Genomic DNA, 15,974 nt, shown 5'->3' with positions numbered 1-15,974 from the left:
GGAGACAGACCACAGCCTCTGCCGCAATCAGCCCAACGGTCCGGCCGGGTCAGTAACCTCCAGCTTCCCTAATTTTGTCCCCATTCTGCCCTGGCATCACCCAGCGAAGAAAGCCCTGCGTGCCCCGCGTCTGGTCACCCGCCTCCCGCGCCCTCGCCCGCCTGAAACTTCCCTTTCCCGTCGTAGAGTTTCCCACTCCCCTGCCTGCGTGCGTCTCTGCCACGCGGGGACGGGGGACGGTGGCTGAGCCCCCTTGCTGTCAGAAGCTCCCAATAAGTAGCTTTTGCTTGTTCTCTTTGGGTGGTCGTCGTTTATTTCCAGGTCGGGAGCCGTGGGTGGAGCCAAGGGTGGAGAGTGGGTGGGGCCTGGGTGGAGAGTGGGTGGGGCCATGGGTGTAGGGTGGGTGGGGCCTGGGTGGAGAGTGGGTGGGGCCTGGGTGGAGAGTGGGTGGGGCCGCGGTGGAGAGTGGGTGGGGCCATGGGTGGAGAGTGGGTGGGGCCGTGGGTGGAGTGGGGCGGGACACAGCCCCTGATGGTGGGCTGATGAGCAGGTTCTCGCTGGGCAGCTAGGGGTCTCAGAGCCGGCCTGGGGGATGAGGAAGCTGCTGGGCTGCGGGCTGAGGGCAGGGGCGGTGCTTGCAGTGTCCCCCCAGCCGCACATCGTCCCCGACAGGCACTGCGATGTGGGCAGGGTGACAACAGCACCTGCCTCCAGTCTCCTGCAGCTTCCCGGTGGGCTCTGGGTTCTCAGGGACGCTCATCAGAGCAGCCCCGCAAGCTTGGTGAAAACGCAGACTGTTCCTGCGTGAACCCCCCATTCCTTGGGCCTGGATGTGGGGCTGGGAGTGAGCATTTCGAAGCTCCCGGGGTCCAGGTAGACCTTGGAGAACAGCTGGGTCTCCACCGCCCACCCCACGGCCCTGGTTTGCTCTCCTCCTGGTTTCAGAAGACGTTTGCTGATTTGAGTGGAGGGAGACGGCTTCTCTGCCTCAGTCCCCCTCGGAGGACCCATTTATTACGGTCCCTTAGGCGCTAGGAGTACCTCCCCTTGGGTGTCTGTGACCCTCGGCTGGGTCACTGGGCTCCACGCTGATGTGGGTAACCCATTTCTCTGGCTTTCCTTCTGCTGTTAGTTTGCATAGTCCTTGTGTGGAATCTCCAGAGTGCAATTTCACGACCCTGGGTTGGTCTTTCTTGAGCTAAGCCCCTTTGTGCAGGTGAGCCGAGGTTGACTTCACCAACTCCCTCTCCTTCGTCCCATTTTTGGTGGCTTTTTAATCATGAAGTGTTGACCCTCTGGCTCCAGGGCTGGTTGGACTTACACATCGTGTGTGGTGTGCTTGTGTGTTTGTGTGTGTGCATGTTTGTGGTGGGTGTCAGTGTCCAAGAACCTTGAATCCAGGGCCAAAGGGGTGATCATGAAACTCAATTCTTCACTTGATTTCTTCAACACCCTTTTTATTACAATGATTTTCAGAAAAGTTGAATGAATTGTTCCATGGACACTCACGTGTCACCCCGGAAGCCACAGGTAACTTTCTCTGCATTGGCTTTGTCCACCACTCATCAATTTGTCCTGCTGTTTTTGCACAGTTGAATGCCAGGGGCCTCATCCTGCCCAGTGACAGCGTGGCCTCGGTTTAAACTCCCCTGGAGGCGGGAGACTCGCTGCCTGCTCAGGCTGTTCCGTCACTCCAACCGTCACAGGGCCAGGCTCCATTTCTCCCAGGCATACTCTTCAAAAGAAGGCGTTGAAGGGAATTAAGAGTCAGCACCTGGGGAAGGGGACAGCTCAGGGGTAGAGAAAATGCTTAGCATGCACAGGGTCCTGGGTTCAATCCCCAGTCCCTTCATTTAAAAAAAAAAAAAAAAAAAAAAAAAAGAGTCCAAACCCCGTGGGGTTGTTAGAGCTGTGCTGGGCCCGCTGCAGGGGTTATGGTCCAGGAGTCCTGGAACGTGTGGCCCTAGCCAGCCCCCAGTGAGGTGGACAAGCTGAGAACCGCTGGTTGCGCTGTTGCAGCCCCTCAGAGGTACAGTTATCCCTAAAATGACTCCTCAGCCAGAATCTTGGGTGGCCCTTGGAACAGGTGTGGACACATGCTCGTGGCCTGCGGGTGCCACTGTCTCTACCCTGATAGGCCGTGCCAGCTCCTCTCCCGGCTGCCCCGGTGCCCCGGCTGCTGGCCATGGGGCAGGCGCCTTCACTGCTCTGTGGTTTCCCCTGCAGGCTGCGTGGCTCCGCAAGTCAGACGTGGGCCAGCCCAGTGCCTCTCTGTGGCACTGCTGCTGCCTGGGTGTCCACTGGCTCCCCTGACTGGCAGGGGATGGGGTCCTGGCCAAGTCCCTGGAGAGAGGCGGCATGATTAGGCCTGGATGGGCCATGGCCCCAACACCCTTTCTTTGCTTAATGTATTTCCTCATTGCCCAAAGCAAAACGTTCTGTAAAAATGTGTGTGTGCCTCTGAGAATGCCTTTGCCTCTTTCTGCAGACAGGGGACGCCATCTTTCACACTGTGCTGTTGCAAAGTGAGTCATTAAAGAAAAAGGAAACGTGTTAATTGTGATGGCATATTGGTACCTACGTGGACGGCCAGGCTGGGGACCCGTATGAATTTCATTACTTTCTGTCTGCATTTGGGGTTTGGCTTGAACTCAGCGGCCTCTGAGAGCATACTCTTGTAAAACTGTAATTAACTCCTGCCAGCGTCAGTGTGTTTTATTGTCCTCCACAGCCCAAGGCCCCCTGTGACTGATTTATGCCGTCCTGAAGGCCGTTGCTCTGAGCTGACGGGCGTGGATTGAGTTTTATGGGCTCCAGCTCGAGGGCAGCTCCTCCCAGTCAGAGATGATAGCGGGGCCACTCTGCTGGGGTTGGGGGGGCAAGGCTTAGTCAGAACTTGTAGCGTCAGAAACAGGCGGGCTGAGCTGGGAGACATGGCCTTGGAGGCTGCTGGGGTCTGGGGCTCAAGCTCGGGCCCTGACCGCCGCCTGGAAGCTGTGGGGTGGGGTGGGTCACCTCACCTCGGGCTCCCTCTCTCCCGTTCTGAAGGCGGGGGCAGGAGTCTCGCCCCTAGTCAGCCAGGTATGGGGTCATCTCCACAGCCGCAGGAGGACTCAGAGCTGCTGACGTCCCCTGGCTTGGTGGGCTGGGGTCCATGGCGGCCTGGCCTCTCAGGGTAGGGGCCGGGGAGGCAGACCTGTGGCCCCAACAGTAGCCACCTGCCACATCCTGCCCACAAGCGCAGCCCCGGCATCTCTGTCCACAGGACCAGAGGGCTTTGGGGACCAGCCCACCTTGTGGTGACTGCTGGGGGTGTTGGGGGGAGGTCTGCACGGGGGCCGCCCCAGCCCGCTGCGCCGGCCCCTCTGCCCCCGCTTCCCGGTCACCTAAACATCTTCACGAGCAGAGGGCTGTCACTTTGATGAGTGGTTTCCACTTTTGTAATTGAGATGTACTTAGACCCTCTGAGCTGGGATTGTAACTTGAGTTTTTTTTTAAAGTTTAAAATTTTAATTGCACCCCTTGGGAGTGATGGAAATGTGAGCTGTTGTGATTGTGGTGGTGATTTCATGGGTGTTTGTATCTATCAAGACTCATCAAATAGTGCATCTGAAATAGGTGCAGTTTACTGTGCAGGAACCATAGCACAACAAAGGTGTTAATAAAAGCCATTGTTCCCACAACACACACGGCCCGCTCCTCCCAGCTCGGCAGTCCATCCGCCGACACCTGACTCTCCAGAGAACAACTCTGCCGCAGTTCATTTAACTCCTTTTCGAAGACTTTTATCTTTTTATTTTGCCGAGAAGTCAGGTGTTTTGCAGTCTCCTGCTGCCTCAGAAACGCTGAGATCTGAGCACACAGCCACCCAGCGACCCCGCTGGTCACAGGCCTTGGAAGTTGCTGCCTGTTCCTGTGGGATGAGTTCCCAGGGCGAGATGGCTGGGTCGGTGAGTGTGTCATTTGGAGACTTAACAGCTTTTGCAGACTCTTCCCCCAAAGGCTGCAGGAATTCGCAGCAGCAGGCGGGGTCTGCATCCGGCCCGTGAGCGCTGGGTGCTGAGTGCTGGGTGCTGAGCGCTGGGTGCTGAGTGCTGGGTGCTGAGTGCTGGGTGCTGAGCGCTGGGTGGTGAGCGCTGGGTGCTGAGCGCTGGGTGCTGAGTGCTGGGTGCTGAACGCTGGGTGCTGAGTGCTGGGTGCTGAGCGCTGGGTGCTGAGTGCTGGGTGCTGAGCGCTGGGTGGTGAGCGCTGGGTGCTGAGCGCTGGGTGCTGAGTGCTGGGTGCTGAACGCTGGGTGCTGAGTGCTGGGTGCTGAGCGCTGGGTGCTGAGTGCTGGGTGCTGAGCGCTGGGTGGTGAGCGCTGGGTGCTGAGCGCTGGGTGCTGAGTGCTGGGTGCTGAGCGCTGGGTGCTGAGTGCTGGGTGCTGAGCGCTGGGTGCTGAGCGCTGGGTGCTGAGTGCTGGGTGCTGAGCGCTGGGTGCTGAGCGCTGGGTGCTGAGTGCTGGGTGCTGAGTGCTGGGTGCTGAGCGCTGGGTGCTGAGTGCTGGGTGCTGAGCGCTGGGTGCTGAGCGCTGGGTGCTGAGGTCATTGAACTCGGATTTCAGTCTGACGGGTGATAACCCTCTTGCTCTTCTCACTGTGGCCCAGTCGCGTTTCCCACGAGCTCATCTTAGCAGCGGATGGTGCACGTTACCGGCAGGCATTTTTCCCCATTCGGAGACATCGCCTTTCTTTCTCTTTCCCCGCTTTCTCTCTTGCTCTTCACCTGGTCCTTCTCAAACGATGTGTTTCCACCATTTTCCAAACAACTCCCAGGAGACCTTTGGTCCTCACTCAGCGGTCGTTCCTCATCATTTGAAATGATGGTGACTGTCCCCACCTGCTCGCCTGCAGCCTGCGGGCAGGCAGTGCAGTGTGTCCGCTCCAGCTCCTGGGGAATTCAGGGTCAGAGTTTCTTGGCTGCCTTTACAGGAACATTTTTGGTTTTGTAACTGTGTCCTTGCGCTCAGACGCGGTTCCTTTTCAGAGGGCGGAGCCAGCCCAGCTGCTAGGATCAGATGCATCTTGATTGAACATGAACCTCCCTCTGTGGTGACTGAGCTGGTTTCTGGGCATTTCTCCCGGGGGTGGATTTGGTGGCAGGAGAGCCAGCTCCGGGCCTTGTGGGGCCGGCACCGCCCTCCTCGGTGGACTCACTGTCACATCCTAACCCCTGCCAGCAGCGCGTCTGCACCCCAGAGAGGAGGGCCGCCCTCAGAGTCCGGTAAGCAGCTCTGCACGGCGGGGCCCACGTGCCTGGTCCAGAGGAGGAGGCACACGCCGGGCACCTTTCTCCTCCTGGACTCTGGAGCTTTGGGAAGAGACTGGGGGCTGGAAGCCAAACCACAGAAACGCTTTTCAAATAATTGAAACGTATGTAACTAGGGTTTGAGTCTTTCAACGTTTCCAGCTGTCCCTAGATGTCCACGTGTCAAGTGAGAGGATCTCCGTGGAGTTTCTCTTCCTCTTTCCCTCCCTCCCTCCCTCCCTCCCTCCCTCCCTTCCTTCCTTCCTTCCTTCCTTTCCTCCCTCTCTCCAATAATGTTATGCAGAAAATTTGAATTATTGTACCGCAGAGTACAGCAAATACAAGAAAACGTGCAAACTTGCACACAATCTTACTGTCCTCAGACAATTTTCCACAATATCTTTGTGGATTTCTTTCAATCATACACACACAAATGTTTATATACACAATTTTATACATATTTAACATTAGGCTCCTATGATACATGCAATTGTCTCTTACTTAACATTATATTATTAGCATTTAAGTATGTCATTAAGTATTCTTCAAAAATAAAACTTTTAGTTTCTTTTTCTTGAAGTATAATAGACACACAGGAGTGCACACACCATAAATTGATTAGCTTAATTGATTTTTCAAGTGAAAATGTAATTTTTGCACTACAAAGTAATCTCTTGCATGTAACTTATCTGTGAAGCCTGTTGTTTGTAATTTTTCATGAGGATAAATAGCTCTGTCACAGGCCTCCTTGTGCACAAGACTTTGGGTGCATCTGGTGACTGACTCTTAGTTAAACATGCATGACTGGAGGGCTCACCCTCCCTGACTTCAGACTATACTACAAAGCGACAGTCATCAAAACAGTATGGCACTGGCCCCAAAACAGACACATGGATCAATGGAACAGGATAGAGAGCCCAGAAATAAACCCACGCACTTGTGGTCAATTAATATATAACAAAGGAGGCAAGAATATACAGTGGAGAAAAGACAATCTCTTCAATAAACTGGACAGCTTCATGTAAAAGAATGAGATTAGAACATTCTCTAACATTGTATATAAAAATAAACTCAAAATGGATTATAGACCTAAAAGTAAGACCTGAAACCATCAAATTCCTAGAAGAGAACATAGGTAGAACACTCTTTGTCAGTATTTTTTTGGACCTGTCTCCTAAGTCAAAACAAATAAAAGCAAAAATAAACAAATGGGACCTAATTAAACTTAAAAGCTTTTACATAGCAAAGGAAACAAACAAACAAAAAAACAGAAAGAAAACCTACGGAATGGGAGAAAATATTTACAAATGATGTGACCAACAAGGGGTTAATACCCAACACTTATAAACAGCTCACACAGCTCAGCCTCAGAAAAGCAATCCAATCAGAAACGGGCAAGCACAGGGCGAGATACACAAGGCTCACAGTGAAGAAGAATGTGACAACGAGTATGTGTATGTTCGTGTATGACTGAAAAATTGTGCTCTACACTGGAAATTGACACAACATTGTAAACTGACTGTAACTCAATTAAAAAAAAAGAAATGGGCAGAAGACCTGAATAGACGTTTTTTCCAAAGAAGACATACAGATGGTCAACAGACACATGAAAATACGCTCAACAGTGCTGATTATTAGAGAAATGCAAAGTAAAACCACAATGACATACAGCCTCGCACCTGTCAGGATGGTCGTCATCACGAAGACCACAAATTGGTGAGGATGTGGAGACAAGGGTGCCCTTGGGCACTGCTGGTGGGAATGGGTGCAGCCCCTGTGGGAAACAGTGCGGAGGTTCATCAAAAAACTAAAAGCAGCGTTACTGTGTGATCCAGTAATTCCACTTCTGGGTATTTAACTGAAGAAAATGAAAACACTGACTTGAAAAGATATCTACACTCCCGTGCTCACTGCAGCACTATTTACAACAGCCATGACATGGAAGCAACCTCCGTGTCTGTCAACAGGTAAATGGAGAACAAAATTGTGCAGTGGAATATGACTCAGCCATGAAAAAGAATGAAGTCTTGCCTTTTGCAGCACGGACAGACCTGGTTGGACCTGCGGGTGTTGTACTAAGTGAGGTGAGTCAGACAGAAAGACAAACACCATGCGATCTTGCTCATATGTGGAGCTGGGAACTATGGTTTCCTCTCTCCTCTCTCAGCCCCCAATTCTTAGTGTGGCGAGAGCTCGGGGTCCGTGCTCTGCACCCCAGCGTGTGTGAGCAGCTGTTCCGCAGAAACGGCCACCTTCCCTCTAGCTTTCGGCCGCCAGCCAGTGGTTTGGACCAGGCACCTGCCTACGTGGGTGGGTGGGCGGGCTGGCCAACGGCAGCCTTCTAATCAAAGATGAGAGTTTGCTGGCTCCCATTGTACCCGGTGCATCGACACTGACCCCAGGCAGGACGGGGAAGGAGAAGATGCCTGTGGTTGGGGCCCAGGTTTGGGGGACATCCTGGCTTCCTGGGAGCTGATCCCTGGCTCCCAGCCACCCCTGAGCTCCTGAGGAAGGTCGGAGGGCACGGGGGTTCGAGGATGAGCGGGGGAGCACCTTCCTGCTTATCAAAGACACAATGACTCTGGCCAGGGAGGGAATGCTGGCAAGTCATGGAGGCCATTTAGTGGAGCTCAGCTTCTGTAAACCAGGGCACCGTCTTAGCCCTAAACCTGTATCAGTCAGCTTGGCTGTAGTAACAAACAGCACGGCCTGACTGCCTTCAACAGCAGTTTACTTCTCACAGCTCTGGAGGCAGGGAGTCCAAGTTCAAGGTGCCAGCAGGTAGGTTTTGCTCTGAGGACCCTCTTGCTTGGTCCTCACACTGGGTGGGGGGTGCCCGTCTCTTCTCACCAGGGTGCTGATGCTGCGCTCCCCCAGTCTAACTCGAATCCCCGGCAAACCCCATCCCACGGGGGCAGGGCTCCCACATGAGTTGCGAAGGAACACAAACCCTCGGCCCACACAACAGTCATGATGCTACACCCGTGCCTACACCCTCTGGAGTCAGCACGTCAGACCCCGTCTCCTCTGATTTGTTCCATGTCGCTTCCCAGTACTGGGGTCGTTCCCCGTGCAAGGCTTAGCCCCTGGCTGGGGGTCAGAGGGCAGAAAGGAGATGGCTGTTGGGAGAGGCTTTCCGAGCCAGGTTGGGGGTGCAGCCGGCACAAGGTCCAAATGTGGAAAAGGCAGGTGGGCTGTGGGGTTGAGGGAGTTTCCGGGATGCTTCCAGAAAGCTCTGAGCTCCCTGGCACACTTCTGGGCCACCGGGCCGGAAATCCGTCTCAAACGCTTCCTATGGTGCGTCCACGCCGCACCCCGCCCGTCCCAGCGGCACCTCGCCCGTCCCAGCGGCACCTCGCCCGTCCCAGCGGCTGGCCCCGGGTGTGGCCGCTCTGCAGCAGGGCTTCTGGTGGTTGATCCTGACGGCCTCCCCAGCGGCTCTTCCCTCACGTCCAGGTGTTCCTGTGACTTCACTCCTGAGCTTGTCCTGTGCTCCTGATTCGTGACTGCTTGTTTGCTTTAGAAAATTTCGGGACCAAATTTCTTGGCTACACCAGAAAATGGAAAAGTTATAAACGAGAGTGTTTATGTGCTGAAATCAAAATTGTGTACGTGTGTGTAAGTGTGCGTGTGCATGCGTGTGCATGTGCGCAAACCTGGCCCCGCCTCTGCTCAGGGTTAGGTTGGCCGGGTCAAGGCCGAGGCCGGGTCAAGGCCGAGGTCGGGTCACCCAGCCTTGCTCTGCTGTGTTGTAGTTACTCCATTCCATTCCATTCCATTTTATTTAATTGTATGTTTAGGCAGCAGAGAGGGAGTCTTGCCTACAGGGCCCCTCCTGGGTGTGAGGACTTGAGCTGCGAGCTTCCGCTCCGGGTGAGAGAAGGGCGGTCAGGGCGCTTGCAGACCCGGGGAAGCCCGTCCCCTGCACGCTCTGGGCCGAGTCTGGGGTTCCTGGGCTCCAGCCCTGGCGGCGCCCTGGGTTCTGCTCACACTGGGGCAGGGACCCCCGGCTGCACGTGCCGCCCAGGGCTTCTCCCCCACAGTGACCGAGGCTCGGCCACCCTGCTCCGGGGACAGTTTTTCTCGCTCTGAGTTGGGAAGAGCTGTGCTTTGTCTGAGCAGCTGTGTCGTCCATTTCTGCACACAGTTGATTCTGTGGCTGACGTGTTTCCTTTTTTCTGTTCGCTGGGAGCAGAGTGATGGGTTAGACACGTGGACTCCTTCCTCCCTCGGGCTCGATTTTCTGCACTAAGCTACATCTCTCACTATCTTGAGCTTGCGAACACTTACTGACGTGCTTCCATTTCTGGGCTAGTGGCCCCCACAGGAGGGGCCAGGGAGGCAGCCCGGAGGCGGGACTGGGCTGCGCACAGGTGGGGCCACGGCCGCTCGCGGGAACTGCGTGCAGGCCCTCGGTGCCACGGGGGCGGGGGTGAGCCTAGCGGTGGCGGGGCCGTTAGCTAGAGCACAAGCCGCGTCTGCGCCGCCGCTGCACCGCTGTGTGGCCCGGGGCACGGTGCCTAACCTCTCTGAGTTTCCCCTCTGCAGGGCGGGATTAGTAACGGAGCCTGCTCCACGAGGTCTGAGTCTTGAACGAGACCAGTCTGCCGGGGGCTGAGCAGAGGGCTGGCCTTCGCGATTGCTATTGCTATTATTATTAGTGCCACTGGAAGGCCCGGAAACGGGGCAGGCGGAGGGCGGGGGACGCTGCCGAGACAACATGCTCTCGGCCACAGTGAGTGTTTCCTGATCGCCGGGGGTGGGGTGTGCCAGGCCGACTCCAGAGGCGCCCCGAGACCTCCCCCAGGCCCCCAGCCTGTGACAGGGCGGGGCTGGCCCCGTGGTGACGGTGCTCACAGGGCCAAGGGGATTTCCCCCGTGCAGGCGTCCTCTGACCTTGGAAGTGGGAAGTCACCCTGGTGGGCCTGACCTCATCACACAAGGCCCCGTTCCTGGACTTGATGAGGGTGTGATGCGTGAGGAGCCCCGCGGGGCCCAGGACAGCCCTTGGCTGACGGCCACACGGAGTCGGGCCTCGTCTTGCAACACAAGGAACTGGGCTCTGCCTCCGGGAGCCTGGTCGGGGCCTCCCCGGAGCCTCTGGAAAAGCAGAGGTGGTGGACACTTGATCTGGGCCGTGAGCACCCAGCCTCACCCTCCAGGATGTCCAGGTTGTGTGATGACAGAGGGTCTGGGTGCAGCGTGCATAGCTGCTGCCTGGGCCCCTTCCACCCGCCGCCCACTTTCCAGGCTCCACCGGAGAAGCTGGGCGGGGCGGATGCTTCTTCCTGTGGCTTCCTGGCCGCGTCTGGAAAACGGCCCCCGAGCAGGACCCCTGTCCATGCTGCGCACCCCCTGCGGGCCGTGGCGCCCCTTGCGGCTGCAGTGACACCTGGTCGGCGGCTCCCCGGCCAGAGGCTCCCGGAGGTGGACGGCGCCAGCAGGGAGGGGACACGTCTGTGCCTGAGTGACCCGAGTGGGTGGAGACGTGGTCGTGGGCCGGGCTGGGCAAGGTGTGCTTGCTTCCGAGGGAAGGCGTCACCAAGGCAGCCAGCAAGGCGGTGTACGCTCCTGGAGTGCCACTGTAATTCAGCCTCCAGCGTGACTGGTAAGGCCCTGCTGGTGAGATGCGTGTGCCTTAAACCCGAGACTGTAAACCTAATAGGAATTGGGTTCACTGCACGAGTCAAGATAGTTGTACTTTGAGAAATGTTTTCAAGGTAACATTAATTTCGACCTTTATGGGAAGTGTGACATGAGTGTGTTTTTAGAGTGGGTGTTCGCACCTGACACATTCTCCATTACCACCTTACCAGATTTTCTGAGTTGCTGCCCCAGTAGGTGGGTCAGGTGTTTCCAAAAAGCAATCACGTACTTTCATGCTCTGCAAGGACATGTTATGCTGATGGAATGGAGCTCTCTCTGTTTCCTTCTAGGAGCCTCAAGAACACAGGGACGGGAGAGGGGGGTCCCGCTGGCGGAGCTGGGGCCTGAGAGAGTGAGGGGCCAGCGAGCCATCAGCCGTCTCATGTCCTCTCCTCCTAGGCCCCCTGGGGGACCTGTGCCCGGAAGAGACAACAGTTTCCAGGATCCTATGATCCAAGATCTTCCCATGAAATCCCTAAAAGAACAGGCCGAAGATGTACCTGTGGGTTCCCGCCGGGCCCACCGGCTTCCCGAGTCGGTTTGGAACGTTTTCCCCTCTTTCCCTAGCCTCACCCGCTTCCGACAAAGGAGCCCTGGCCGGGTGCTGCCCTGGCATCCACCATGTGGGTGGATGGCATCGCGTATCCCTTGATGGACGTTTGGTTGTTTCCACGCTGGGGCCATCCTGAGTAAGGCTGCCGGGAACACCTGTGGACGAGCTTTTCTTTGAGCCCCTGCAGGGTTTTTGGAGTGAGCTACTGTTGGGCCTTGTCTGAAGAGCTGTGACACTCCCGTCGGCCAGTGCCTGTCACCTGGACTGTGAGTCACTGCTTGGCTGTCCTGGGTTAGTTTTCCCCAGAGAAGAGGCTGCGCTTTGTTAAATGGGCGGATCAGGCTCTCACAGGTGTTTTGGAGGGACTCGGTGCATCCCAGTCCTCCCTCCACTGCCTCCAGCAGCCAGGGCTTTCTGGCCCAGGAACGTCCCCAGATGTGTGGGACCAGCCCCCTGGCCCCCCACCTGTGGCCCCGTCGCCCAGCCCCTGTCACTGCGGTGGGCTTGGGCGGAAGCGCTATGAGCTGGGTCCCTGGGAGTGGGGGTTGGAGGAAGACAGGGACCCCCTCTCTTGACCGTTCCCGCAGTTGTGCTGGGCCCTTCCCGACACGGGCTGGCAGGACCCCGTGGGATGACAGGGGAACTGAGGCCCTGGAACCCCAGCCAGGCCAATGTGGACAGGAGCCTCTGTCTGCCTGCAGGGAGTCGGCCAGGTGATCGCGGGGGCAGCGTCCGCCCCTCACCTGGGGCAACGGTCCTGCATGTGGGCCGCGGGCCGTTCCTGGGGAGGTGAATGCAGTGGAAGAGGGACTCTTGACTGAGAAGGAGGCGTTTCCAAGACGTAGTTCAGGGGGATAAAGGGCAGGTCCGTGTGAAGTGGAGAAGCGGACGCGCTGGGATAAACACGGGGCGGGGCGGAGCGGCGACGTTGGGGGGTGGTTGATGGGCCAGAGGACGCTTTTCATGGAACCTGTCGGTGCTTCTACCGTTTTCCCTGTGTGTGCCTTACTTTTGAACGTCTTCTTTTTGTGGCTCAGGTGTGAGTAAAGGTTGCTTGAATCCGTGCCGTGTGGTGTGGAGACCACGGCGATTTCTCCCAACATCGCCCCCCAGGTGGGTGGGGGTGAGGTTCAGGGTCCACCCGGTGGCTGCCTGCCCCGGCCCCGCTTTCTCCGCCGTGAGCGAATGCTCCCCTGGTTTCCTTTCAGCGGCCCTCAGACTCCCCTGGCCTCAGACCCCCAAGGGCAGGGCAGACTGCGCGCAGCCCAGGGCTCTGAGCAGGCCACTCGGGACAGGCACCTGTCGGTGGCAGTCGCCCCTCAGGCCACGTGACTTTTGTCCAAGTACCAGCGGGGGTCCGCGGAGGGGGAGCCCCGTGTCCCCACTGGTGGTCCAGCACAGGGCCTGTCGCCCCGTCTGGCCTCCCTGTTGTCCGCCTGTCCTGTCCCAGGAGGTGTATGAGTGCCTGGGAAAAGGGAGGACGGGGAGGGGGTGATTGTCACGCTTCTGCAGAGCCTTGCAGGTGACTCCTAGGCCAGGCAGTGCAGCAGCTGCCTGGTGCCCCCACGTGGACCTTCTCTTCCGGTGCAGAAAGAAGAGGCTGGTTTATGGGGGCTGGTGGGTGGCTTGGGTGGGCTCCCACGGAGGCAGACGCGAGGGACGAGGGCTTGAGTGACGTGGCTTCTCTGAGAGGTGATCTCGGGCTGCCGCAGGGGAGGAAGGAGCCATAGGAAGCTGCGAGCGGGGGCTCAGCCCACCGGGCCCTCTGGGGACCACCTGGGAGCCGTCCCGGCCCAAGCCTGAAGGGCTGTTCTGGGGGTCCAGCCTGGTCCCTTCTGGCCTGACCCCACGTTAGGAAAGCCCCCAGACAGGGTCTCCAGGGCCTGCAGCAGTGGCTGGGGCTGTGGACAGGGTGTCCACGGGGCAGGCCATCGTTCCTGCTGGGCAGCGTGGGAGTCCGGTGGCCAGTGTAGACCATTCGAATGAGCATGGGGCAGAGCGCGTTTAGAGGAGAACAGAAGTGTATTGCCCGTGCTTGTAGTCAGGTGGAGGACGCGGGGACGGAGGCTGGACTGAAGCCACGTGCTCAGGATCCCCGTTCAGTGGAATAAACACAAGCCCTGCAGGATCCGAGCATCAGCAGCAGTTTCCCAAAGTCACTTGGCAGCGCTCATGTCCCTAATTGCTAAATATACGTGGTTACTGAAAATCTAAAATAACAGCTTGTCAACTCTGTGTTTAAGGCAGCAGAGGGTTCACCCTGTTAGTGGCTTGGAGACAACGTGCAATCTTCAGATAGCTTGGTAAACAAAGGCCGCTTTGCACTTTTTAAGCACAAAGTCGCAGGCACTGCTCCATTCCTTTCAGAGGCCGGCCTCCCGGCACTGCTGGGCATTTGGATCTGTGCCCGCAAGCGTAGGGGTGGCGGCACTGCTTCACCAGAGGCGGCTCCTGGCCGCTGGTGGTGGCGGGGACGCCCCCACGGGAAGAGCAGAGCTGGGTTCCGGAGTGTGCTCCTTCTGCGTGCTCGCCGCGAGCGCTCCCGCTGCCGTGAGCCGGCACCTCTCCCCACCTGCCCGCAGCCTGGTTTCCTTTTAGGGAATTACACTCTCTCCAGGGGCAGGCGTGGCACGTGGTTCAGGCCAAGCCACTGGCTGTTTCTGCCACGGTATTTGCATCTCGAGTGAAGTGACCGAGAGCCACCCGCGGCTACCTGCATCCGCCCCAGGGACGGCGCACTGCAGCCCTGCCTTTCTAGTTCTCTCCTGCCCCAGGGAGCCTGTCCCCAGCCTCCCACTGAGCATACGGGCTTCAGACACCTTCCAGGGAATTCTCTGGGATCCGAGCACACATCCTGGCTGACACACGTCACCACCCACAGCTGCTCTGTAACCTGTGGCTGTGACGGTCCTCTCATCTTTCTCACTTCTCGTTGACTCGATGCACAGGGTCCATGATCTGGTTTCGAGGACTCACATCCCAGCAGACGTTGCCAGGGGCCTGCCCGGACCTCTGCGGCTCTCGCCAGCCGGACCCGCGTCTGCCAGCACCTGCATTTCTCTGCCCCTCCAGCTTGGGAGCCCCAGACGTTGTAGGGCAGACAACTGTCCCTGCTGTGCCCTTTCTGAAGTCCAGTCACTAGCACAGACCAGCAGGCCATCCTAAAATTAATGGCGTGAGGCGTGATGAAAATGTGTGTCATGTCGTTAACTTCGGGATGGTTGCTGTTCTGTACTTGCAGCTGGAACAGGCGGGGCAGTGAGAGCTGAGAGCAGGAAGGGCGTCCCTGCTTCACCCCAGGATGAGCGGACGTGGGGCAGCAAGGCCTAGGGGGCAGAGACCGGCCCCAGGCTGGGCTGCGGCTCCACCCTTCCCCCCCAGTCTGCACTGGGTGGGGGTGGCAGCGGGAAGCCTGCCTGTGTGGCCGAGCGCCGTGATTCACTGCAAACGTGCCCGCATAAACGGTGCACCCGGGGAGCCCGTGTCTGCCGTAAACCCTTGCCGACTGCGCTCCTGTAGTTCTGCTCCACAGGGAGGCACGCCCTGTCCCCACACCTGTCCTTCCCCGAGATGGAAGGAGCCCTGGGCTGTCACATCTTAAAGAGGGGACTGTCCACCTGGAGAAACCGTAACCTGAGGACGTGTGCCTGGCCGCCCGCAGGTGTCGGGCTCAGCGCTGGGTGGACTCCGGCCCCGTGGGACATGGAGGGTCTGGGGTCCAGCAAAGGGTGCGGGGCCGGCTCTCCGTGCGTTTGGGATGTTGAAGAAGACTCGGGGCCGGGGTTGTGAGGAGCAAGTGCGGCCACAGCACAGCTCGTTGGGGGGACACGCCAGCTGTGTGACGTGCCCTCAGGCGCCCTCGCTGGCGGCCCTGCTCCTGCTCCTGCTGTGAGGACACCTGCGCTGCACTCCCCGCAGGGGCCCCAGGATGCTCCGCGAACGTCTGGGGCTCCTGGAGGCAGCTCGGAGGAGGGGGCTGTGCCTGAGTCCCTTGGGGAAGGAGGTGGCCATGGACGCTCAGAGCGGGTGACAGTCCTCACTGCCAGCGGTCCCCGGCTGGGTGATGCTGCTGTGGGGGCGCTTGGAGACCCTCTGAGAATCGGACACTACACGAAATGAGACTCTACAACCTCCTCGTTTGGGCTGAAGGGTTGGCCTTTGATAATATGCTAATTAAGCTGCCTGCCTTCCTTTAAGTCCAGTCTGTCAGGTCGCTCCTGTGAGCTGGGGGTTTCCTGGGTGCGGGGGAGAATGGTTGGATAAGAGGACAAAATTCCTCGTCCATTAAGAGTTTCGGTCCAGCGGGAGAGGAGGAGGGAAAAGAAGTGAGGGGTACAGGTGGCCAGGGGCTGGGAGCTCTCAGAAGAGGAATAAAGGGGAAGGAGCCGGGGACAGTGCTGGAGGGGGTGGAGGCGGGCAGGGCGGCACTGGGAAGATGGGGGTGGGGGGCGTGCCGGGCACTGCAGCAGGGAGTGCGGAAGCCGGGGCC

At 58.0% G+C, this 15,974-nt stretch overlaps 1 protein-coding gene and 1 long non-coding RNA gene across 4 annotated transcripts in view; both read left to right on the top strand.

The window, feature by feature from the left end:
• Window positions 1-15,974, top strand: part of APMAP (adipocyte plasma membrane associated protein) — a 78,338-nt gene that overhangs the window by 34,244 nt on the left and 28,120 nt on the right. The gene's annotated exons all lie outside the window — the stretch shown is intronic.
• LOC135318542 (uncharacterized) lies at window positions 507-15,885 on the top strand. Of its 2 annotated transcripts, XR_010376705.1 has the most exons (4): window positions 507-7,370; window positions 8,140-12,350; window positions 12,523-12,598; window positions 14,434-15,885. It is a non-coding gene; the product is annotated as an uncharacterized LOC135318542 (long non-coding RNA). The 2 variants fall into 2 exon arrangements; XR_010376704.1 differs by lacking the exon at window positions 14,434-15,885 and having other exon boundaries at window positions 507-7,002; window positions 7,254-7,370; window positions 8,140-12,546.

Source organism: Camelus dromedarius, chromosome 18, assembly GCF_036321535.1.
Source record: "Camelus dromedarius isolate mCamDro1 chromosome 18, mCamDro1.pat, whole genome shotgun sequence".
In the NCBI taxonomy this organism is placed as follows: Eukaryota; Metazoa; Chordata; class Mammalia; order Artiodactyla; family Camelidae; genus Camelus; species Camelus dromedarius.
Note: the sequence above shows the minus strand (reverse complement) of the source record. Positions and strands in the feature narration are given on the sequence as shown.